Source organism: Cyprinus carpio, chromosome B18 (genome assembly GCF_018340385.1).
Source record: "Cyprinus carpio isolate SPL01 chromosome B18, ASM1834038v1, whole genome shotgun sequence".
In the NCBI taxonomy this organism is placed as follows: Eukaryota; Metazoa; Chordata; class Actinopteri; order Cypriniformes; family Cyprinidae; genus Cyprinus; species Cyprinus carpio.
Window position 1 is genome coordinate 23,252,773 of NC_056614.1, and position 27,341 is coordinate 23,280,113.

Consider the following 27,341-nt stretch of genomic DNA (forward strand, 5'->3'; position numbering starts at 1 on the left):
CTTGTTTAGTCTTGTTCTTTATTGTAGGTCAGTCTAATAAACACCCATAAACTACAACCACACATAATAGTTGTGCATGATCAAGAATATATTTGTATAGACAGGTTGTTTAATGGCAAAATGGCAAAGCAGTAATCAGAAATGACTGTTTATTGATTAATGATGTGTCTTAATGCTTTATAGGTTGAAATAAAGAAACAGAAATGTATGATAAAGTGCTCAATTATCAGTGGTTAAAAACTCCACTAAGCAACATACCGGCTGTAGATGCATATTTAAAAGTGTATTGTAGCAGTTTTTCACTTGTATGTTATTTTATCAGGTGTCTGCTTTCAGTTAGTCAGACAAGCGTGTGACATGCAGTCGCAGCCGGTGATGGTGAGGACTTGGTGGTGTGTTTGTGTGCCGTTAGCACAGCGCAGAGGAACATTCATGGGCACCGTGCCTGTAGCTGAGCAACACACACACTCACTCTCGACCTTGTGCTTGTCCAGTGAGTATATAGACTTGCTGCCACAGTTTCCCTGTGGGTGAGAGAAAAAGATAGATAAATAATATGTACATAGCTTCATGGTATTGCTGCAATAAAACATAAAAATGCATTGACTTACTTTGCAGTAAGTGAGTTCTATCTTTTCTTCTGATTGGCAGTCACCCACTCTAATGTAATTCAGCAAACCCACAGTCCTTCTGCAGTCTGGCTCAGTCCCTAAACAGACATATGCACACATCATGTTCAGATCAGTGGGATGGAGTAGGGCTGCATGATTTAAGGGAGAAATGCAGTGGGGTTTTTTTTGCATCTGATAAAAATTGTGATTAAAAAAATCCAGGATTGATGTGCCTACTTTTGATGTGCAAAATTTGGCCAAAATATGATTATATATCAATATCACTACACAATAATAATAACAACATCTAAATATAATTAAATAATAAAATAAATATTATTCTTGTAATATTTCACTGTTAAATAAAAAACAGTATTTAAGAAAAAAAATATAGATTTATTTTATATTACAACTAGAATCACAATACTAACAATACTAACACAATACTAACATCTTAATTTCTTCATTTTCAAATGTTTAAACCATTAACATTGTATTTTGACGAAAAAAAGTGGGGAGCCTCTGATTTGTATTTAACTGTATTTAACTTAAAGCTTCTCTTTTGTTGATGAGCATTTCATTACAAATCTAGGAAGTTAAAGTGGGCGACTCAAACTCAGAGCAGAAATGAAGTTTGTGTGGTACAGCATTTACAGCGAACCAAGCAGCTCTGAGATGCTAAAAAACACCGGATCATGAGCTGCTCACCTGTAAATGAACTCAGTGACACAGCTTCACTCTTTAACATGTGCATATATTTAGTTAATTAAGTGGTGGACTTGTGATTTGATAATCTCACTAATCCATATCACAATTTTGGGTTTATTACGATTTATTGTGTAGCCATAGGATGGAGTTCAACTGAGCAGGATGTATGAATGATGGTTTTGGTGGTTGTTCTTACACATCTCACAGCAAGTGTCTTCAATCTGGCTTATTTTACCCTGTGGATAAAGAATACATTGTTTCACTTTCACTATTGTGCGGCACAATAAATGTAGTTTATTAGTAGTTCCTGGATTGGTGTTTAAGGTTTGGTAGATTTAGGATTGGGAATAGGGTTTGCCATGCAATCGCAGTGTTTTTCTAGGATTAGGAAATTAAAGTGTGTGTGTGTGTGTGTCTGTGTGTACCCCATGTTCCAGACAGCGTTTGTGGTCAAATGTAGGACATGTTGTCACAAGCGTCTCTAGCACCAGTTCTTCATCTTTATTCACACTGCATGTGTGTTAAGTGCAGCCATCTGTACACGGTGCGTTTTCCTGAATACACACATATGTACAGATTTATGACACTATATGAAAATCAATAGAACATCTGGAGCATTTAAAGCAGGGGTCTCAAACTACTGGCTCACAGCGGAAGATAGTTTCATATGACTCCTCAAGCATTAATAGTTGATTTTTACATTTAGCCTGCAGATCACTTTACTTTATGAATTTGAGTTTTCTTCTGTAGTTTTCTTCAATGATTGATAAGCAGTGGCCTAATATAGACTACTGTTCCTACGTTTGGGGTTGATAAGATTTAAAATATTTTTTACTTTTCTCACAAAGGTCACCTTTATTGATCAAACATGCAGTAAAAAAAGTAATATTGTGAAATATTATTACAATTTAAAATAACTGTTTTATAACAATGTTTATTTAAAGTAGAAATATTTTGTAACATTATAAATGTCACTTTTGATCAATTTAATGGGTCCATGCTCAATAAAAGTTATTTTAAATGGCAGTGTATATGCTTCATGGGTGCATTTGCAATGTTTGAAACAGTTCTTCTAAGCAAAGCTGCAGGGTGGCTTAACATATGGCTTTTTTAGTTTCTTGGCCATTAACTATGTTTACTGGCACGTAGAGGTAGTTAGTGGTGAGGATGGGGGGGATTCAAACCTGTGTCTTCCACACTGACTATTCTGGCTATTGTGACATTGACTCATGACTGTGTCTGCACATATTTATTACTTTCAGAGTGACCAGCTGTCCATCTGGTATTAGGTAACGGCTCCAGTGTATATCCCTACAAAACAAAGGACACATATGACTGTACTCATACATATAGAGCTGACAGTCCTTTTAGAGGCTTTACTTCTCCTCATGTCATATTTAATGACTGTCTTTCTCTTCTTATTTTTATATTCAAAAGGCGTTTGATAAGCGTATGGTTTTATGGACGTAAAAACCTGACACATCTAAGTGCAGTATATCCAACATTAAAATGTGAATTTTTTAAAAAAGGTTATGCTCCTTTTATCGCATTTTCATTGCATGCAAAAGCAGCTTGGACGTTTTTAAACATGGGCAATACATCTGCTTTTGTGCTCTGTGGATGAAAGAAACTCGTATGGGTTTTAAGCGACATGAGGGTGAGTAAATGATGAGAGAATTGTCATTTTTCTTGGGTGAACTACCCCTTTAATAATCCTCAGAGTGAGGGTTTTACCTCTGAGCAGGGGAGCAGCTCATCTTCCTGCAAGAGAGCCGATAACTCCTCTTATCTCTCACACACTCGCAGTGTGTGCACACATCCAGCATAACTCGCTCTCCAGCCTACACACACACACACAGAACAAGACCCCCAAAGTCAATCTGTTATGCACCAAGACATCTGCACACGGCCCATTAGTATTCTGTATGTTAGCTCTACGTCTTTACTGCAATAACAGTTTGATTCAGCACTCAGACATCCATTGGAACTGCAGAAAAAAAAAACATTAATGTCTAAGGAAAGATGACAGAGAGCAGCAGTGTACGAGCAGTGTGTGTGCAGGCTCCAAAATTAACACTTTAAACACCAAATGGGATTTGGCGAGTAATATTAAAAATCATCAGCTTTAGTCGGAATGTTTATTTTTATTATTGGACATTTTTAAAAAGACTTCTTTAAAGAAAATGTTATATATATATATATATATATATATATATATATATATATTATCAAACTGAAAGAGCTCTTATATAAATAGCTCTATTTTTATATCACTGTATATTTACATTAATACTGTGAGTTTGCCTTTGCTGCTTTATAGGGCATTCAATTTATAAATAAATATTATGAATCATATTAAATGATTCTTATAAATTGTTTAAATAATACTTAATTTAAATTCAACACTGGCTTTTGTTTATTGGTATTAACCAATTGTGTACATCTAATTGTTGGCATCTAAATTAAGATTTAGATGATCATACAACACTCACCTAAAGGAATAGCGATTATGGCAAAGATTTAACTCTTCAGATGAGTTCTTTCCTTTTAAGAGTGTGAATTCCTAATATTTTGCTTATTTCCTACAAATATGCAAAGATAATTGCATTGTCATATTTTAATAAATATTAAAATTAAAAAAACAGTAAAATAAAAATACAGTTTAAAATACTAAAATGTAAAAGAAAATATAAAGCCTTGTAAAATATGGATGTGTCCATGAAGTGGCAGGATGCATGTGTATGCTGGATAAACACTTCCTCATTGACCTGAACACATTCGCACCACACATATCTGTCCTGCAGAGACACCCACTGCTCTCCAACCTGCACACACGTGGAGTTAAAGAGAATTTATTTCAGCTGTAAAAGGAAAAAGACACTAAATATTCGCCTGTCTCAAACGTCCTTCTTCCACACAGCTGGATTCATGGCATTGACCGCAGCACTCGCCCTCTGAGTGAGAGTATGTGGTTCCCTGCATACACAAAATCAATGTGAAATCATAAATAAATGTCCCCGGGCTTACTGTGCATGATTCATCACTGCTTGTTATTGTAAGAGAAAACATATTTGCGCCTTTCATCATAATGTAATAGCTTTTCTTCACTTTTAAATTGTTTCCTCTTGTTTATATGACCAAGGGGTGAGGGAAATTAGATTACATCTTTACATTTTCTCAACAAAATACTGTTGTGAGTAGCTGGCCGGGTATTTGGTTGCTACGATATTCTTGGTGGTTAATTACTGACACAAAAGAGTTTATCATATTTTGGTCACTTTATGGGAATCAATTTATGTATAAAATAACCCCATTTTTAGTGCATCTAAAAAGAAATAATAGCTCACCATCCAACATCCTGCATAATTTGAGGTATTATAAGAGACATTATATATGGAGACGGTCCACTCGTATGGAAAATAATGGGAGAAATTATAACACTTTCTATGTTGCACTGTAATGAAAAGAGCCAGTCAACGTTCTCATAAAAGTATGGAGTTTGTTTACTCTTGAATCTGCATATGCATTAGCTGGAGCAGACTGAAAATACAGTATTTTTTGTGTGATTACAAAGCAGCACGATATGATTGTTGCCAGATTTTTTTCCTGATTTGAAATATGTTTTTTAAACATAACATTTTTCTTCTTTTCCATTATAGTTGTTTAGACCTAAACTTGCATGACTGGAAATAGACCGCCAAGTTGAATGGCTTGCCTTAAAGTCAGCAAGAAATGTCTGTTTTCTAAATGTAAGTTATTTTTCTTATTGTGAATGATTCAAACATGAATATTTTTTAACTTGTTTGTTAATTTCGAATCAAAATGACGTCTCTTTGGTGATGCATGTTGGATTTCTCCAATCATTCAGTCCACTTAAACCCTGTCTCGTTCTTACATATTTATCCCATTTTTGAGTGCAACATCCACATCTCAAAATCCACTAAATAACCAGTGGATAGAATCAAGTCCCCACCCTTCATTTTTTTGTTTTCAAATAATCAATTTCACTTGCATGTATGACACAATATGAAAGAATAGATCTGTCTTTACTTCTGTTTCATTGCGAATTTGAATGAAACCACTTTAAATGTTTTTTGTGCATATAAGTGCAGAAAAATGTATACCTGAAGTTAAGAGTTAGTTCAAATCCCTTATGAAAGTATGTATAATAATGTTGCATGCTTTATGAAAAGTCAGTCATAATATCATAGCCTGAAACTGATGAAATCAGATGAATATTCATAAAGTATGTCACAATACAGAAGTTAAATGCATTGTAAATGCCACTACATATCATCTTTTAAAGTGACTTATGATCTTTAAAAAAAAAATCAGTGTTCATAAAAGTGAATCAAATTTATAACAGTTCACAAATTTATACACAGCCCTGCATCTTGAATTTAAAAGAAAAATGCTGAATTGCCAAAAAGGCCTTATATTATCTAATTTGAGGATGCGGAGTTAAAAAATATTAATAAAAACTTATGGTAACACTTTACTTAAAGCCTTTATGTATAATGCATTATAAAGGGTTATTGAATTATAATTATTCATAATGTGCATTGTAAGACATTATATTTTGTTGTAAATAATAATAATAAAAAAAATTAAAATGCATAGTGTAACAATAAATTGGTAAGTGTTATAATCAACTGTGGTTACATATTGTACTATAATGTGCATTACAAGGCATAATTAATGCATTAAAACTACTTTTATATTGCATTATACTGTACATAAAGGCTTTTAGTAAAGTGTTACCAAGCTCTCCATCACATATATTTTTTTTTTTACTAAATTATATACAGTATATGTATCATGATTGATGTACATATCAAAATAACAAAAGCAGTCAATAGTCAAAAGTTCTCCTAATATAAGAAATAAACAAATAGTGGATTTAATCCAGCAAATATGCTGCAGGGCGGTGATATTTTTCAAACAGAAAGGACGCACCAGTGGACAGATCTGGTTGCAGATAGGGTCCACACACTGAGCAATGTGCAGGCCGGTCTTTCTGTCTGCTTGCTCTGTGCAGGTGCAGCTTTTACACTTCTCTTCCCACCTGCTGCCCACCTGGTAGACCACAGCGTCCACCACACACACCTGCACATATAAATAGTTGATTACATGCTGATTGCAGAGTACACTCATCAGGACATGGAGCTGCAAGGGCAAGTGAATAACACATGCGCAGCGAGAGCACAAAAGCGTGCCAACCTTTTCAGACGTGCAGATGACCTCTATGCAGTCGCAATCATTGGCGGTGGTCTTTGTGATATAACCCAGGGGGCAGGTGCAAGTGATTTTTTGACAGTCACACTTCTTTTGTTTTGAACATTAGCTTCTTGTATGCAGGGCAGGAGGGTTTTTGTTGTCACAGGGCAATGATCCTTTTTGCAAACTGAGCGTATATGTGTGTGTGTGTGTGTGTGTGTGTGTGTGTGTGTGTGTGTGTGTGTGTGTGTGTGTGTGTGTGTGTGTGTGTGTGTGTGTGTGTGTGCTTTCACCACACTGGTAAACTGGCAGACAATCACCTGGGTTTATGAGGACGACACTGAGCCTGTGAGCACAGTGAGGGGGATCTGACTGCTTACAGTTCGGGTCACACACTATATACACACACAGTAGATTAACAACATTATAATGTGGTAGAGCCATCAGGTGTATCATATCTGTAAGTATGGGTGGTAAAAGCATCACATATCTAAGGCCCAATGATTTTCATGTCTTAGAACACGTGGATGGAATTGCGGAATCCAGTCATAAAAGTTGAATTTACAGTTGAATTCATATTTAAAGCACAAAAAGACTGCTATGTAAATATGAAGTCTGCATATTCTTTGTCTCTGTGTGGCATGGTTTTATATACAGTATATACAGTACTCGAGCACAGAATATAAAACAGAGGGGAAAAAAAACTCATAGGGCTCTATTATTGTAAAAATGTTGTACTTTATTAAAGTTTTATGAGTCAACTGATTACAATTTTTTTTGATTATTAAATAAAATATATTTAAAAGAACCTAGAAAAATCAGAATCCACAGAATTTGGGAAAACATTACATGTTTGTAGGGCCCTAAAATGTAATTTGTGTTAAATTGCATAAGTTTCCTAATTTCCATTCATTACTGATTGCTAAAATTTCATTTAACTATTAAAAAAAAAAGTCAAGTCAAAAGCTGTCAAATCGATTAATCACGATAAATATACATACATGTACTGTATATATTGAAGAAATATATTTAGTATATATTTATATATAATATCACAATTAATGAGTAGAATGTACATTATGGATACGTTAAATGTATAAATGCACATTATTTTTGTATTCTCTATGTTAGATGTGTATTCTCAGCTCACCACACTCATATTCAGGGCAGCACTTAGATACCGTCTTCCCCTGAAGAACCTCACATTGTCCACACTCTGGGGCTGTAGCACAGCAGCAGTTGCCATGACAACACACACTGAGAAACCACTTCAAGAAATGGGGCTGTTAATCGTGTAGTGCACGAGAGTGATAGTGAGAGAGAATGTACACACATAGCGTCTTTACCTTTAGCATTGGTGCAGGGCGACGTTCCAGACACACAAACACAGAAGACACGGGTTTTCCTCATGATTCCAGCTTTCCATCAACTGAAACACACACACACCAGGATCATGAGACTGGTAGAGGCTTATTGGTTTTATAAAGTGAAGGCAATAGCAATATCATAAAGGCATGATGTTTAATAAATGGTAAAAATCAATATACTTTGTGGGTTTTTTTCCATGGTGGTCCACATACTGGCTGCAGGTCTCATTGCTTAAATACTTATCTCCCGATAACACGGACCCATCAGGGCAGAAACAGCCCTCTGTGGGAGTGTTCAAGCACACTGATCCATTGCCCTTCATTAAACCATCACCCATCATGTCACCAGGACTGAACTGGCTCCGTCCGCACTGCTCCAAACATCCGGTTCGACACGCAGCGTATTCCATTGAGTCTGAGCATGACATGGCTACACACAGAAAATACAATGGGAAATTCAAGTATTTTGTATTCAAGTAGAACACAAAATTATTAATGAAATAAGATTCCACTCAATACATATTCAATTCTGTTAATGCAACATTTTCCAGTTAAAAATGAGAATATACTGTAAGAAATAATGTGGGGAGAGATTTGATTTTGTCCAGAACAAATGTTTGGATATCATGTCATGTGACTTGTGTAATTGGTTACAATCGCAGAAAGAAAAATTGGAGAAATGGAGGTGGAGAAAGTTCTTACATTTTTATGAGACCTTTAATAATGTACACTGATTAACTGAACACCATAAGGGGATAAATTTTGATTATCTCAAATTCTGATCACTAAATACTCACCTTCATGTTTTTTCAAACCTGTTTTTTATCTCCATGAAACACAAAATTTATTTTTTATTTGAAAGGATTATTTTATCTTAAGAAAATGTATTAATTCTTTATTTTAATACATTATTTTTTTATTTTAAATTATATATATATTTAATTTTCTAATTCTATTTTTATTTTTATTTTATTTTTTAATCTAAAGAGCAGTGTTTTTGTTAACTAAAATGAAACCATTAATTCTTTTTAGATAAGATGTATTAATTCTTTATTTTTTTATTTTAATTTAAATTATATATATTTTTAATTTTCTAATTCTAAAAATAATACTTTTTAATCTAAAGAGCAGTGTTATTGTTAACTAAACTCTTTTTAGCTAAAATGAAGTACTAAAGTTACTAAAACTGAAACAGAAATAAAAATAAATGTAAGCAAAATATTAAAATAAATATTACAAATAATATTTAAAAAATTGACAATCGCAAAACTTTTTAAATTACAAAAAAAATCAATATAAAGAAAAAAAATAAAAACTAATTCAAAATATTAATAAATACTATATAAAAGTATAGAAATAATACTAATTTAACAGAGATGATGACTATCAGTGATTAATGACTACAAACAAAAATTTCTTTAAATTCTTAAAATCTTCTTTTTATCACAAAATTCATATCTTCAGAAGACTACTTTTACAGTACTTGTATAGTTTTTAATTGTCCTTTGGTCACTTTGAACTGCTGTTGGATGGCAAGATCTGTGTAAATATGTCTCTTTTTGTGGTTGAAACAGCAAGGTTTTGAACAACATGAGGGTTTCATTTTTGGGGCAACTATTCCATAATACCAGCCACTGTATGCTGTATGCTGTATGATTCCACTTTAACTTTCTTTCAAGCTTGAGACTTTCATTACAGCACACAGATCTGTAGTAACTCCTGTTTGTTCTTTCTCAGGCATGCTGATCAAAGTGCCATCATCTCACTGAACTGAGACATGCAGGGTCCTCGCGGCTTCACTTCATGACTCATTAATCACAGAAGACTCATAGCAGAGGGTGGGCGTCCTCCAGTCCACACACACTCCCTGCTGACGGCACGCGCTGCTGTACGCGGTAACAAGGTCACACACAGCATTAGGCTGGCAGGCCACGGTCCGGCAGATCTGCACATAGTCCTGTGGGGGGACCAGCGCGTGACAGCGGCTGAACACCTCAGAGCTCAACACATCACAGCCCTTCGTCACCCCCGCGGCACACGACTGAACCTCCTGATGCTGGACACACTCGCCCAGAGCCCATCCCTTCAGATACACGTCAGGGTCTGTGTTCACACGGCCGTCAGATTACACCAGACCTGTCTGATCATCAGAGCAGGAACCTGAGACAGCGACAGGCAAGTTATGTACATCATACACATATGCTATGGGTGGTTGGGAAAAATTGTGTGGGAGGTTAGGAAAGTGTAAAAAATGGCTCTATTTTGATTCAGGTTTTTGAATTGGACTTTAAATTAGAAAGACAGAAAAAGAGTATCTGCAGTTCAAAGAAATTCGCCATATTTATTTGTTTTTAAATAAATTATTAATAAATTAATTAAAACATTTGAAGACATAAACATTTAAATATTAAAATAAATAAATATAAATATCTACTGTGTGTGTGTGTGTGTATATATATATATATATATATATATATATATATGTAAATATTAAATTCAAATATAATTCTACAACTATTAAGAAATAAATATTTAATGATTGCATTAAAGTTCTTGTGTGTGTGTGTGTGTGTATACATATTAATACATACATACACACACATTCAATTATTAAATTCAAATGTAATTCTATAATTCTAAAGAAACATACATTTTAACTACTGAAATAAATACAAATGTTTATAGGTGGCATTACATAGATTATTATTAGGCCTATATCACTTAATGTTAATATAACTTCATGGAAATACCCCATATGATTACGAATAAATAGAAAATTTGTATTAACAAATGTTAAAAAAAAAATTTCATTTCATACACACACACACACACATATATATATGTGAATATGAAAATTTCATTTATATGATAATTTCTCTCTCTCTTTCTCTCTCTCTCTCTCTCTTTCTCTCTCTCTCTCTCTCTCTCTCTCTCCATATATATATATATGAATTTCGTTTCATCATTTTGCATGCAATCTTAAATATTTTTTAGAAATTTAAATGAAATTTAGAATAATTTTGAAGAACACACAACATGATACAGGCAGACTAATACTCTCCTAAGCAATCAAACTCAAAAAACTACAGTCGTAAGCTTAAAGGAAGTGTATTTACCACATAGGCCAGTGGTGTTGGGTTTCATGGCGATGTCCATATTGAGCCTGAACTCATTGCTGTGGGGAGTAAAGGTGAGTGTGAATCCATGCTGCTCTGATCTCAGCTGGTGCAGTATTGCACCAATTTGTGTCACAGTCGCTCCCTCACTCCTGAATGGGTCAGCGGAAATCACACCTCCCACAGTCACCTGCAATACAGACAACATGTTGACCCTCTCTGCTAACTTAGTGAACTTTGCATGCTTTTGCAGTATATCAACCTTCATGTCATCCCGTAGCACCACACTCATCCCGCCCTCCCTCAGCTCCAGACTCTTCATGCAGATCTGATTGGGCGAGCTTTGACAGGCAACTGTATGCAACACTAGCTCCGCCCCTCCCAAGCAAAGCAGCAAATAAGAGCAAGCGGCTCTCACCTTCAGAGCCACACCCAAAAATGACACAACGTGACTGGTGGAGCTGCCCATGCAACTACCTGTAGGAATGAACGTATGCATATTAAAGCTAGAAGTTCACGCATTTTCATGCAATTTTCAAAATTTTAATATTGTAATACTCTAAATTGTTGTCACTTGGCTTCAGTAAATGTTTAATTCAGTTTCACCTAGTTATTTTGCATTTTTTACACCAAGATTGAGTAAAATTACTATTTTTGGCAGCCGATCACATAATGATTCAAGAAAACAACTGTTGAAACCCACAGGTGCTATTACTTAACACAGGAAAGGTATTGTGTGATATACTGGTGTCTAATGTGAGATTCGTAACAGGATTGGTTGTTGTATAGGGAGGGACGTGTGTTCGTACAGGGGCAGGTCCAGGTACAGCCACAGGTGTGATTGTAGCGGAGGGCCAGGAGGTTGTTTTTGCAGACGGGAGGCTCCATCTTCTCATAGTTGTTGCGGTGGCTCTGCACCGTTACCATTCCTGATGGGTTGCACAGCACTGAGTGACAGCCATCTGGCAACAACCATGTCTCCCCAGGCTGATGGAAAGAAATAATCAGAATAGATACTTACAAACCAGAACATCAGGAGCCTTTGTTAGTCTGTGGTAGATACTACACGATTAACCGAAATAAAACCGAAATCACAATAGCTAAGTGCAAATATCAAATCAGAAAGGCTGCAATTTATTTACATATAGTATATGTGTTGTGTGTTTCAGAGTGAAGTGCAGCACTGTGTTCTTTTATATACGAACAACTCATGATCCAGTGTTTTCATTGGCTCAGAGGAGCTCCATTTAAAGTAAAACCATCTGGAACTCCATCCCTGCATCCACTCTATCTTTGAGTCATTTGTAACATGCATTTGAAAACACAACACACGACAACTATTTTCTCAAACTTGTGAAGAAACGTCCTTATACACTGGTTTTTACATCCAAATAAAAGCTTGATGGTTTAACATTTGAAAATGAAATTAAGACATCCATAAATACTAGTATTGTAATATTACAGTTTTACTATAAAATAAAATAGATATTATTACATAATATTTCTTAAATGCTTATTTGCTTTTTCAATGAAACATTATGAAAGGATTTTTTTTATTGTTTAATATTTAATCTATAATAATCATTATAATAAAAATAATTATTTTACGATACAATACAATTATTATTATAGTCATATTGCTATATAATCACAACATTTTTGATCAAATTGTGCAGCTCTGCAAACAGGCACAGCAAACCTGGAACTTTATAACTTTATAATTTTAAATTTTATAATTTCAGAAAAAGCCCCAAACAACCCTAAATCATGCAGTAGGCTAAAAGATACTCTGTGCAAGTAAGTGAATGCAAACACTTCTGTCTACGTAAGCTACTGTATGCATTTGCTGTTTTCTGAAATGTTGCGCCGAAGGGGGCATTAGCATGAGTCTTCAGTGGTCATTTTTCTCTTTAAGGACATCTGCTGCCAACAGACTGAAGAGACTCTTTAAAATCAAACTGGTTCAAATGTTGACATTTATAGCTATATCAAACTGAGCTTTAATGGCATAAACATTTAAATGTAACTGTATCGCCCCCTTGAGTTCAGAGGTTAGCTACTGCAATCATCACCCAAAAGTGCATGTGAAGTATGCATGCATGTAATGTATTGGCCAAGCATTCATGTTTGCTACATGCACAGAATATGTTACTAGACTGTCTCACACCTGCAGAGTTTGTCGGTGAACGACTGGTCTAATGCAGCCATGGCTAGCAGGTACTCTATTCTGCTGAGCCAGATGATATTGTCCTGAGTGTGTCGTCCCGCGAGCACGCTAAGTTCAGTCTGGTCATACTGGTTACCCAGTCCAGTAGGATAACACTGGCACACCTGTATACAACAAACATGTGTTGCTTGTAAGTCATAATGTTATGAGATTAAAATCATAAATGTAGGAGTTTAAATGCATAATATTGTGTAAATAAAGTAGATATTTATATATATTACTGGGAAAAGGCTGCAATAGGAGTAGAGCACAGAGTCAGCAGCTTTATAAATGCAAATAGATGTGGTGCATGTAGTTATACCATAGTGCAGGATTTACTAACAAAGAAATCCTTGGTCTATTGCTGTATCAACACCAACTGTCATTAGTATGAGGACAATGGAGCTGTTATCTAGGAAATTGAATTTATTCATAAGAAGGAACAAGACGGACATTCAGGAAATTGCCTCTTTTGTGCAATCTGAAGTAACAACCGGTGGCTGACTGCACTTTACTTTAATGTTACACTCCTAATGAATTTATTCTCTTGACTGTAATCTTATAATGCTATGACTTCATATCATAATGCTACAACTTTATTCTTTTAAACTTTGCAATTTTTATTCTCATGAAAAGCCTGTTATTTTTTCAAAACACCATGATTTTATTCTCAAAATCGATTTGGATAGTATGTTTTATATTAACATGACACACTTTTGTAGTGACATGCTGTTTATTACAGCAGAAAATAATTTCAACTCATCTCTCTGTTTTAGACCCATCTCTAAAATAATTTATGATTTATTATTTTATTAACATTGTTTTTACTTGCTAGGTGGCTGTTGGGTTAGTAAGTCATATTGGTATCCTGTCGGTTACCACAGAAATTAAATAATTTTGACTTCCCCATCCCTAACTTTACAAATAAAAAATAAAGATATACATTTCATACAGTAAAATGAATTAAACAAAAATACAAGCTGCACAGTTTTGCTTTTAAATCTGGAATATCTTGCCCCATAGACTTTATGCATTATTGTAAACAGGCTTGGTTCTCATATATGATTTTAATAAAGTTACATTTCTGTTGAACCCTGAACATCACTTTAAAGTCCACTTAAAAGAGTGCATTGATAAAGCTGTAAAACAATTTCACCCACCAGCGGTCAGAGCCTCGTTTGCTGCCTCTTGCACCGAGTCTATTGACCTGTCAGTCTCAACCACAACCACAGCTTTCGGGACGCCCATCCGTCCCCCGCTGGTGGAGGAAATGGCTGTCTGCACGGCCAATCGCAGAGCAGCTCCTGCAGAGACAGAGGAAGGAACGTAGCATGGCATATATTTTAACTGTCAGGCTGTACTGTACCTGCTGTGTCTTCGGCATGTTTACCCAGTCTTGGTGTGTTGTCTGTCTTGCTCTGTAAGGTTTCTAAAAGCTTGAGAAGGTTGTCTTCTCTCTGTCCATCTCTTCATGTGACTGCAACTGCTGATTTCCCCATACACTGTCACTGCCACCTGTGTGTCACTGAGACCTGCAACACAGATGAGTACAATTCTAGAAGTAACCATTTAAATGTATAAATAAAAAATCAGTCTTATTGAGACTTACCGATATTTGTGCTCTTTATGAAGGTTCTCACAAATGTTTTCAAGTGTTCAAACTGGTTATCAGAAGAGGCTCTCAGCAGGAACAGCATGTCCATGGGCTTTGAACACGGCACTGATTAATCACACACACAAACACACACACACACACACACAAGTTTGTTTCTGTGAATTGTGGGGACTTTCCATAGACTTCTCTTACTTTTATACTGAACAAACTATATTTTTTATCCCCTAACCCTAACCCTTTTCATCATTTTAATTGTGATGAAATATATGTGTTTATATATTTTCGCTCCACCGTCACCAGCTTCACCATGTCTGTGCTGCACTGAGACACAACCAGCACACAGACGTCAAAATATGAGGTCATTTGATGCCTCTATATTCTGACACTCTAGTTCTGGCTGTGATGCCATGAACTCACAGGAACAGCATCAACACAGCTGGGTCGAACTTTCTAGGAGTTTCCAAAGTCTGCAGCGTCCACCTCCATCTGATTACTGCTGCTCAACAGATCATTATTCTGATTGCCATCGAAATTTCCACAAAGGCCACATACTTTCCCCTTAAAAAAACACACACACACAAAAAAAACTGAAGCTTATTCTTAATTTCTCACTTTAAGCAGAGAATGTATGTGTGTGTGTTCTCATTTAGGAATTAACTTAAATTTCATTGTACTATGGAAAAAACTTGGTTTGTTCCACTTTAGGAACATGATGAATGGTATAAATTATTCATTAATCATATTTAATTAATACGATTATAATTATAATATAATTAAAAATGATTTTTTAAATGTTATTTAATTAAGGTTACCTTTTGCTAAATGTGACAAATAATCACTTTGGGGACATGTTCAAAACTAAAAAATTATTCAGAAATCATATTCAATTAATGCGGTTTGATTCATAAATTATTTTTGAACTTTAGGGTTACCTTTTTGGCTAAATATGACATATTACTTTGGGGACTTGCCTAAATATATAAAACTATTCTTAAGTTTTTATTCATAAATAACTTTTTATTTAACTTGTAAAATCTGACAAAAACCCAGGTACAAATAATTAGTAAATCAGATTTCATAAATACATTTGGATTCATAAATCATTTCTAAATATACAAATATTTGTACTTTTTATAGTTAACTTGCTAAACATAGCAAAAACTCACTTTTGAGGACAAGCTCAAAAGTAATAATTTATTCATATGTCATTTTTTATCAATACAATTTGATTCATAAATCACTTTTATTCATAAATGTCACAAACTCACTTTGGAGAGATGTTCAAAGATAAAAAGATTCATAAATTTTGGTTCTTAAACCCTTTTTAAACTTACATTTTGTGTTACCTCTAAATAAATCTGACAAGAATTCACTTTGAGGACATGCTTAAAAATATTTGTATTCATAGAATTTGATTAATAAATCATTTTAATTTAAAATGATTTTATTAGGGTTAACTAGCTCAATATGACAAAAACTCAATTAGGGGATATGCTAAAATTATTAATAAATAACTTTTTATTTCATTAAAAATGAAAAAATATAATTATAAAAATACCATCCAAACATAACAATATTACAAATTTTTGTCTTTTTCATATCAGTGTGTGTGTGTGTGTGTGTGTGTGTGTGTGTGTGTGTGTGTGTTTGTAACACTGTACTGTCGATTGATCTGCAATGAGATTCGGGTTCCTGTGTCCCAGGTGATGGAGATAAGTTTACCCAGAAGGATGATGTAATACTATCCAGAGCGCACAATCTCATCCTCCTGTCTCTTTCAACACGGGCTTCTTCATCCTCACCTGCTGAAGAAAAAGACAACAGAGAAAGGAGGTCTGTATGCTTTTACTTCACACGTGAAGTATGTGTGAAGATGTGAGGTGTTTATTTTACCTCGTTGTGTTCCATGACACTCAGTCCTCCCATGTAAAACACTGTGATGCTTTTACTGCAGCAGCAGCCTGCGATCCCACAAGCAGAGTTCTCCACCAGAACCCTAAACGTACCGTATAACCCATTACAGTAATCCTGCTTGGCAGAAAACAGGTGAATATGAGGGACAGAGGAGGAAAGAGACATGAGAGCGAGGATACTGGCTTTACCTGAGCTAGCACGTACTGGCAAGGTCCAGGAAACGAGAACTTCAGTCCATCAAAGCTGATGTAGTGTGTCTCTCCTATCACACGACACACACATGCTGCGTACACTTCCACTGACGCTTCTCACAAACACTGGGACACAGAGGGAAATGCAATTGGAATTCAGTAATCTGAATAATAATACTTGTCAGCTGATGTTCACAACAAAGTGACATGACAGTGTCAGGATGAGCCGTGATTGGCTGATTTACCAGGTGTTGCAGTCCACATTAATGCTCTGTCCTGAGGCGTAGGGACGGTTGTTATGGTAACAAGGGCACTGGTCTTGTGGAATACATTCTATTTACTATTTACATTCTATTTATATACATTTATCTGCTAAATGACTAACTGTATTTTGTGTCGAACCTGCAAACAACCATAAAATCAATCCAGATTTTTTTATAGCTTCAAAAGGATAATAAATTATAAAGCTGCATATCATTCCATTCAAATTCATATGCATATGTGTCATGTAAGCACTTTATGTGTTATATCAAATGTTAATTTATACCCTGCATTTCTAAACAAACATAATTATAAGTACAATTAGACACTGACTTATCTAATCTCTGTGTGCTTTTTCAGTTATATTTTTCATAAGTACTGTACCATTCAAAATTTTGTACTCACCAAGGCTGTATCCATAAAAAATCAGTAAAAAAAAAGTCATATTGTGAAAAATGATTACAATTTAAAATAACTGTTTTCTTTTGTAATGCATTTTAAAATGTAGTTTATTCCTGTAATAGCAAAGCTGAATTTTTGCTGCTCAAGAAACATTTCTTATTATTATCAATTTTGGAAACAGTTGTAACTTCAACCATGTAACTTTTTTCAGTATTCTTTGATGAATTCAAAGTTCATTTAAAGTTCTTTTGTAGCATTATAATTGTCTTTACTGTCACGTTTGGTCAATGTAACGTGTCCCTGCTGGTTAAAAGTTTTATTTTCTGTAAAAAAAAAGTCTTACTGACCACAAACTTTTGAATGGTATTGTATCTTTTCAGAAATATTTATCAAAACGGTAAAAATTCTCATCTGATATGAATTTGCCAGTCCTACTGTGTTTAAGCCCTGGCTAATAAATGTAATTTTAATAAATTTCAGTTTCATTAATATACACAAATAAAATCCGTGAGAGAAAGGTTATGTTCTTCTCAGTGTTTCTTAGTGTTGACTCTCACACTTAGCGTTTCAGGTGGACACATACAGCCAGACACACATCCCTGACTCACACACTCCAGGTCCAGATTCTGGCAGGTCTTGGCACACTCTATCCCAGCATCCCTCACACTCTCACACTCAAACCGCTGCAGCGGAGGAGGACAAGAGATAGAGCGCCGCCCTACAGGTGGAACACACTCAAAGAATTAATTATATGTACTTGTCTGAGCCACTTGACAATATTCTGTCCACTTGTGTGTCTTTGATGTGTTCAAGTGCAATTGTGCTCCATTAGAAGTGCACAGAGATATAAGTGTGAGGAGGAATACCTCTTGAAGAAGAATGTCCATCAAAGAAGAGGTCAGAGTAGATCCAGTGGCTTCATTAGAAGTGCATTGCATGGATCCACTCTCGCATACACTACAAAAAACATAGACAATAAAATTAAAACATTAACACAATGATATTTAAAACAATAATAAATACAGACACATGTACAGTAAATATATATATATATATATATATATATATATATATACACAAACAGACACACAATGCATTTTATATATTTATCAGTTTATCTGTATATGCAGTATGTATAGCCAATATTCTGGTTATTAGTAATATGATTAAGACAGCTGAAATAATACTGTAGTCTGTATCATGTACATACTTTAATTTTTAATTTCAAATATAATAATGAGTTATCAGTTCTGAGTTCTGTGAGACACAGGTGCTTGACCAAACATCAGGCTACCATAGAAAGTTTATGTGCATCTGTATAATAAATAACTGTGATGTTTTTTCCTGCTAAACATGGAGTGATGGTCACCAATCATGTTGTTGGGCTCAAAGATCTCTTCATTATGGTGGCACGAGCAATGTTCGGGGGGCACACACTCGCCCGCGTCACTGAGGAAGAGTCCTCTGGGACAGAAACAGCCTTCCTCACAGAAGCCACTGCAATCACCGTCAGGCAGCGACAGAGAGCGTCTGATTACACACACCTCATACACCTCATACACCTGGTCATCCGGACAGGTCTGTTCTGACCAAACACACACACAAACACACACGTTTGGTCTTCTGTCCTAATGGAGACCTTCCATTGACTTTTGTTAGGTACACCTTTATGTGTTTTAAGTATGTTTATTCAGCTGTTTTGCAGTGTTATTATACTGCATAAAATGTCTTTCTTACTCAGTATTTTCTCTTGTTTTCCAGTACAAATATCTATACATTCTTAAATCAACATACATTTTCTTTAGAAGCATATTGAGTCAAACTGTTTTCTTGAAAAAAAATCAAAATGAGGTCATTTTATACTTAAAACAAGAAACATATCTTCCAATATCTAAAAATTTAAAAATACATGACCCTGGAGCACAAAACCAGTCATAAGCAGCGTGGGTATATTTGTAGCATAGCCAACAATACATTGTATGGGTCAAAATTATTGAATTTTCTTTTATGCCAAAAATCATTAGGATATTAAGGAAAGATCATGTTCCATGAAGATGTTTTGTAAATTTCCTACTGTAAATATATCAAAACTTAATTTCTGATTAGTAATATGCATTGCTAAGAACTTCATTTGAACAACTTTAAAGGCAGTTCTCTCATGTATTTTGATTTTTTTTGCACCCTCAGATTCAAGATTTTCAAATCGTTGTATCTCAGCCAAATATTATCCTATCCTTACAAACCATACATCAACAGAAAGCTTATTTATGTGTAAATATCAATTGCAAATTGAACCTTATGACTGTTTTTGTGATCCAGGGTCACATATATTTAAATTAGAAAATATCTGCCAATGGTGAAAGAAAAATAAATGTTAACTCAAAAATTGTAAAAATATATATTTAAATTAGGGAAATGTTAATTTATTTAAAATAATAATAAAAAAAAAAAAAAAAAAAATCTTGCCACACTGCAGATATTTATTTCTTGTTGTAAGCAAAAACTTACTTCATTTGGATGGATATATTTTTCAGAAAACAAGACATAACATCTTCTATTCTCAAGTAAATGTGTCTCAATTTCAGAATGACAATACATTTGTAGTGAAAAATAAGGTGAAATACAAAAAAAAGGGGGGGAAATAGCTTTTAAACAGACAGCATGAGATATACCACTGTGTCCATGTCTCCTCAAGTTGACTAGCACTCCCTTGGCTGTGCAGGCGGCTGCATAGATGTGAACAGCATCGCACAGGCACTCTTAGCCATTTTCGCAGGAGCAGACATCATAGCGACAGTTTTTCACATACTGTATGGCTCAGGGTTGACCACATAATGACAGGGCTCAAACTTCACAGAGATCAGCACACAGGCCTCTTCTGCAAAACGCACTGTAGACACAATATGACACGTTACCTGATGGTCTGTGTTGCCCTCTGGTGTTCAGTGTATATATAAATCATGACATCATACTTGCAGGCATTCAAAGTCCTTTTGCTTTTATTGTCTATAAATATGCATCTTTACAGGGCTGTAACTGCCATTAATAGTGTTTTTGAATGCAAAATTCTTAAACTTTGACATGTGGTGTCCCTGATTTTGAATATCTGTTCATATACATGTATCTGTATGAGTGTGTGAGTGTGTATTCCTCTCTTAGGGTTTAAAAAGCAGGGATCTGAGGGTTGCAATTGAACGTGGTCACAGTCTGCGTTCATCTTCCATGCGTTCCCGAATCCTTCTACGCGTGTCTCCACCAGCCCGCCCACTGTTAAGAAGTCATCTCCTTGGTTACCATTATAATTACCGCACAGGCCACACATTTTCCCAGCATAGGCTTGGTTTAGCTGAACACACACACACACACACACACACACACACACACACACACACACACACACACACACACACACACACATATGCTCACATATTAGGTTTGCAGCACGGGAGTATTTGATACATGTCCCAGATTCGGCACACACAGACTCTATATTATGTACATCGGAACTATTTATGCGTTATTTTCAGCACATAAGCTCCCAGCATTCTCAGACATGCGACATCTGATCCAGACTGCTAAAAAATTCCAGCTAAAACCAGTTTAAGGTGGCAGATTGTTTTAGAGGGTTTCTGGATAGTCAAAACTGAAACTGGTTTAGGTGATTGAGAGATGTTTGGCAGAATGTTCACACTGCTCTTTTCCATACAATGAATATAAATGGAAACAGAGGCCATCAAGCTTCAAAAAATGACAAGAAAACACCATAAAACTGATATCCTAGTTATTATACTGTACAAGTGGTCCATAATCCAATGTGTCATGAGGCGCAATATTTGAATGTATTCCAATGTAAATATATGTCAATATATTATATTATTATTGTAGAAAACAATAAAAATATTTTTTTTCCTCACACAAGGCAATCATATGACTTGAGAAGATTTGAAATACAGTGCACAAGTAATATGGACTACTTTTATACATTTATGGTGCTTTTTCTCATTTCTTGACAGCCTCAGTCAATATTCATTTTTATTCTGTGGTATAGAGATGTCAGAATTTCTTTTTCTATTTCATGGAAAAAATTAAGTCTCACAGGTTTAGAATGAGATGAGTAGTATTTATTAACATTTTGAATTATACTTTTAATTTTAATATTTTCTTTTCTATTTTTAATATTAGGGTTAATTTTGTTACTTTTGTCATTTTTATTTTTAGATTTTAATTTAGCTGTAATTTATTTTTATTTCAATTTTAGTTTTAGTCATTTTTGTACTTGAATTTTTTTTTATTTCAGTAAGTTAGCAAAGCAAATTTTCTGATTTTCATCTAATTTTACGTTTTCCATCTAATATTTATGTTTTATTTTATTTCAGCCTTTTTTAATTACCATATTTATTTATTTATTTTTACTAGTTTAAGTATTTATTTTTAGTTTTTGATAACAATAGCAACACTAATGATGGCACAATGTTCAATTATTAGGTAAACTTTTCCTTTAACCTGGTTAGAGCTGGTTGAGCTTGACCATATTAAGCTGGTATATCCTGGTTTTTCGAGCAGGATACACTTACCCTGAGCAAAACAGGTCCTCTGCCATCCCAATCCAGATGTAGATCATCACCATAACGCACTCTCACAGATGAAAACACAGTAGTCTGGATTCTTAATGCACCTACACACAATCACTTGCTTTATGCTTTATGATTTTTTTATTTCAGTATTATTACATTACAACTGTCCATGTATTTCTGTATGTCCTGTGTATGCATTCTGTGTATTTCATGCTGACAGACCATTAATTAGGGGCATCTGCACATCCATTCCATCCACAGAGACCTCGCCCCCATGCTTCAGGTGGACCATCTGATTGGCCAGATCCTGGAACCTCAGTGTAATTGACCGTGTGCAGACAGCATCTTGGTCATCAGCACACTTAAACAGGAGAATACAACTACAGTAAGCACACAGCCTTAAAAAAGCACAAATCATAGGGAAGATTTCAGACCTGTGCAGTCTCAATGATGACAGAAAAAGAGTTAGCAATTAAAAACATGAAAAAGTATATATTTATTATAGCTAGCTGCAAAAAAAGCAATACTTCTCATGTTCAATTAGTTTAACTTTAACTAGTAAAATAAATAAAACAAAATAAACCAATAAATAAATTACAAAAAAAAAAACATACTGTACAGATATAATTAAAAAAAAAACTCATAAAAATGACAAATCAAAACAAAATAAAACTAACATTGAAAACAAAAAATATAAAAATATAAAAATAAACTAAAAAAAAATCTATTGACAAAACCTATATAACTATATTATATAATATATCTATACAATATACAGTGTATCAATAATAATAAAATAACACTATAGCAATGTTTGCTAATTGAAGCATTCAAAAATATTTAACATGAAACTGCCTTTCCTACACATTTTAGTGTCATAACGTGATGTATTTCCTGATAAAATAGGATATTTTGTATTTCTTAATAGAGTGGAGCTAGACTGACATTAAAGTACATTAAATTAATAGTTGAGCTACAAGTTAAGGTAGTTTAAATGGATGTGTACAGATATAGCAGTCACACATATTTTAATGCATTGTTTTGTAATGTTCGCATATATGTTTGTGTGTGTGTGTCCCACCACGTGTTGCCGTCCTGTGATATGGAGGAAGCAGGAGGGTATTGGCGTCCAGCATGCGTTCAGGAGCACTGAGAGACGTCAACACGGTGATCTCCATCCAGCACTTTACCAGCTGACACACACATTTCACACAGTCAACACTGAGCAGGAAACTGAGCACACACTACAAAAATAACCATTCGTGGTCAGTATCTGTGTCTTGTTTTTCAGTAAAAAATATCTAAAGATAAATTTGCCTAAAATGTATGAAAATTTAATTACCATTACCCCAGTGTCACATGATCCTTTAGAAATCATTCTAATATGCTGATTCAATGCTCAAGAAACAATTCTTATTATTATCATCATGTTTAAAACACTTGTGCTGATTAATATTTTTATAGAAACTGATGGGCTTTTTTACTCTTTAATGAAAAGAAAAAATTCAAAAGAACAGCACTTGTTTAAAATATAAATCTTTTGTAACATTATAAATGTCTTTTCTGTCACTTTACTGTATTTATTCTTCTAGATTGGTGGATCAGTATCTCTCTCACATGGACAGTTGCAGCCATCAACACACTCCTCCTTGCAGACTTCCTGGATGTTTACATTCTGACAGGAAGTGGAGCAGGTTGGGGTGCAGTTGTGTACTCCATGTCAATGGGACACTTAGGGGCTGAGCAAATGGAAACATACATTTACCCACAGTCAATATCAGACTTATGTGAAATGTATTTTTACAATTGAGTATGTATGCATTACTCACAGCACTGGCTCTGTACATGCCAGTTGGACAGTGTTATGCCGCGACTGGCACAGGTGCAGGCGTATTCCAGCATGGCCTGGCACACACAGTGATCTCCAGTACAAATGCAGCCGCAGCCGCATCCACGAGGTGAGCACAGCGCAGGTAGAGTGCAGAGCTGCTCATGGCCTCACACCGTGACATCTGGTCCTGAAACACATGCAAACACACTCAGAAACAGAGAAATCTTTATGATAAGGCAGACAGAAGGATGTTTTTGTTTTTGCATGTGAGCTTCTGACTTTAGCTGATTCTGATATATATATAGTATTGAAATATTTTATTATTATTTGTATTGCAATAATGTGAATTTTTTTTTCAGACATATTTCATATATAGAGAGTACTTATTTCTATTTCTTGATATACATATATAGAGAGAGAGGGAGAGAGAGATTGAAATGTTTTATTTTTGTTTCTATTGTATTTTATTATTATATTGAAATGTTACATTATTATTTTAATATAAAATGTATAATTAATATACATTTATAATAATAATAATATTATATCTAAAATATACAATATACATTTATTATTATATTAATATTATCATTATTTTCATCTTAGTATTTTTTTTTAATTATTTAATAGTACAGTAATTATTTAATGTTTTAAATATTTTTTAAATAATTAATTTATGCTCTTTCTAATTTATTTTTTATTTTTTATTATTGTTTATGATTTATTTGTAAGTTTTCCTGTCTGGACACAAAATTTTTTTATTGATTTTTTGTTGTTGTTGTTGTTGTTGTTTTTAGATAGTCTTTAGAAGCCAAATTATCAAAAATATTCTTTTTATTTGAGGTGAAATTTGACCAGAACACATTCTTCTTAGGTTTCACCTGTTCAAACACATCATCTTTCAGCTCTGTTATCTCTCAGTTTTCCTGGCTCTCCGTATCATGTGGTCGACTAAGTGCAGCATCCACTACAAAAGCTGTAATACAGAACTATGACAGGGCACTAACATACTGTACCCCCCAAACACACATGTGAGCCTCTGAAACAAAGAAATCTCTATTGAAACTTTCTAATATTTTGTCTTCAGGATGAACACTGACTAAACACAGCTCATATTAATCAGCATCCTGTGCACTGGTTTTAACACATGATCTTACCAAAGGACAGTGTGAAAGGTATGTTTACGGTTGCTGTGCTGCTGGGTGAGCATTAGTTGAAAGATATGCAAGGGGTCTATACGGATGGAAAACCCGAACTCTTCGCTCCAGAATGTACCCCAGCTCATACCCTGCGAACACAGAGCTTGATGCATGCGGCAGTGGGAGCCTGGAGGGGAAAAATTCAGAAGTAGTCTATTTTTATATGTGCTACCCTGCTGAAAATTCAGCTTCGCCTCACAGGAATAAATTACATTTTAAACTATATTGAAATAGAAAACCATTATTTAAAATTGCAATAATATTTCACGATATTACCATTGTTTCTGTATTTTTGATCAAATAAATGCAGCCTTGTTGAGCAGAAGAGACTTCTTTAAAAAAATAAATAAATAAAAAATCCTTGATCCCAAACTTTTGAATGGCAGTGTATATATAATTTTTAAAGAGTAAATTTTACCAGAAAATATTATTTTTTGTCATTCTACTTCAAAATGTCATGTTTAATTCAGTGTGTTACTTATTAATTTGTAATTATTAATGAAATTTACTAGCAATTTCTGAGTGAAGATTGTTTCAATTTTAGACAAATTTTTTCCTTCAGTGTAGAATCTTCAGATTCAAAAAACCAATCATTCAGTCGTTTTTCAGTTTATCATTCACATTTGAATTCACCTTCAGTTAGCAGTCCATAAGCATTTTCTTTTATATTTTGAATAGGATATTTGCCATTTGTACCTCTCTGCTCCTTGTGACAGTGTCCCATCAACAGAGAGGTGAAGCTCAAAGAATTCTCCCAGAAACAAAGTAACTCCTTTCCTTTTTCCATGAGAGAAATCACCTAGACGCCGTAAACATGCACACAAAAGCAGGCATTTTATCATCTTGACAGTGTACAAACTCTGCCATAGCTTGTTCAATTCATGAAAACCTGTGTTTTTGTGTGTGACTGGCTTTTACCCAGGATGGAGAAGCTTCTGTGTTGGCAGTCTCCCGCCAGCATGTAGCTGCATACTCCAGGGAACTCATAAATAACACTGTCAAATGTGTGGATGTGCTGCCAACTTAATAGACCACAGCGACCAGACCCCTCCACTGACACCAAACCTACAGAGCAAAGAGGTAAAGAGAGTCAAGCACTTGCACACTTGCTTTTAATCAAAGCAACAACTAATGTTTAAAAGTTAGGGGTTGGAAAGATTTTAAAATCAACCAAGCCTGCATTTATTTGATCAAAAATATAACGAAAAAAATTATAATATTCTAAAATATAATTACAATTTAAAATAATTGTTTACTATTTTCATGTAAATAAATTTTTATGTAATTAAATTAATGTAATATATTCTTGTGATGGTAAATCTGAATTTTCAGTGTCAAATAATCCTTTAAAAATCATTCTAATATGCTGTTTTGCTGCTCAAGAATAACATTTATTATTATTATTATAATTATTATTATTCTCTAAAGCACTTTGCTGTGCAATGTCTTTGATGTCCTGTGTCTCACAATTCTGAAGACATGACTGGAACCCAGTCTAGAAGGAAAGAAATGCTTTATAAGAATGAGAGAGGGAGGGATGGTGTGATTCCCGTTTTTAAACTCATTAAGAGAGGACAATAGGAAGAAGTCTAAGCATTTAGGAACTGAAGGATTAGTCTGGCAGTGAAGACAGATAAGACAAACCAACAGAGGACATTAGAGCCAAGCTAAACAGCACACACAGGCACACAAACCGCTGCATATGCAGTGAGTTCACAGCCTCTGTGATTTAACCCGTCTCTAAAACTGATGGATTAACTATTGGAAAAACCTCACTGCAGCGGTGTATTCAGAGCATGTTCACATGAACTCCATTTATCATTAATATGGGTTTTGTCATGCTACTTTGTTGACCCTGAACTTGCTGGCAAGAACATGTCCAACATCAAATCCTTGCTTCAGGACCCAGATTGCACAGTACATTTAACATCAAGTGGCGACCCAGCACAGCACTGAAAAGTAATTTGAACAAAGGCCCGACAATTATGCTAATATAGTAACATAAAACACACTGATTAGGAAAATGTACAAATGAACATTTACTCACCCTTAGGCCATCCAAGATGTAGATTACACCATTTAATCAACACAACACATTTTCACAAATGGATCAACACATCACTTGCTCA

The 27,341-nt window shown here is 34.6% G+C and overlaps 1 pseudogene; it reads right to left on the reverse strand.

Moving 5' to 3' along the window:
- On the reverse strand, positions 1-26,869 carry LOC109109409 (annotated as a pseudogene).
- Positions 26,870-27,341: the final 472 nt, after the last annotated feature.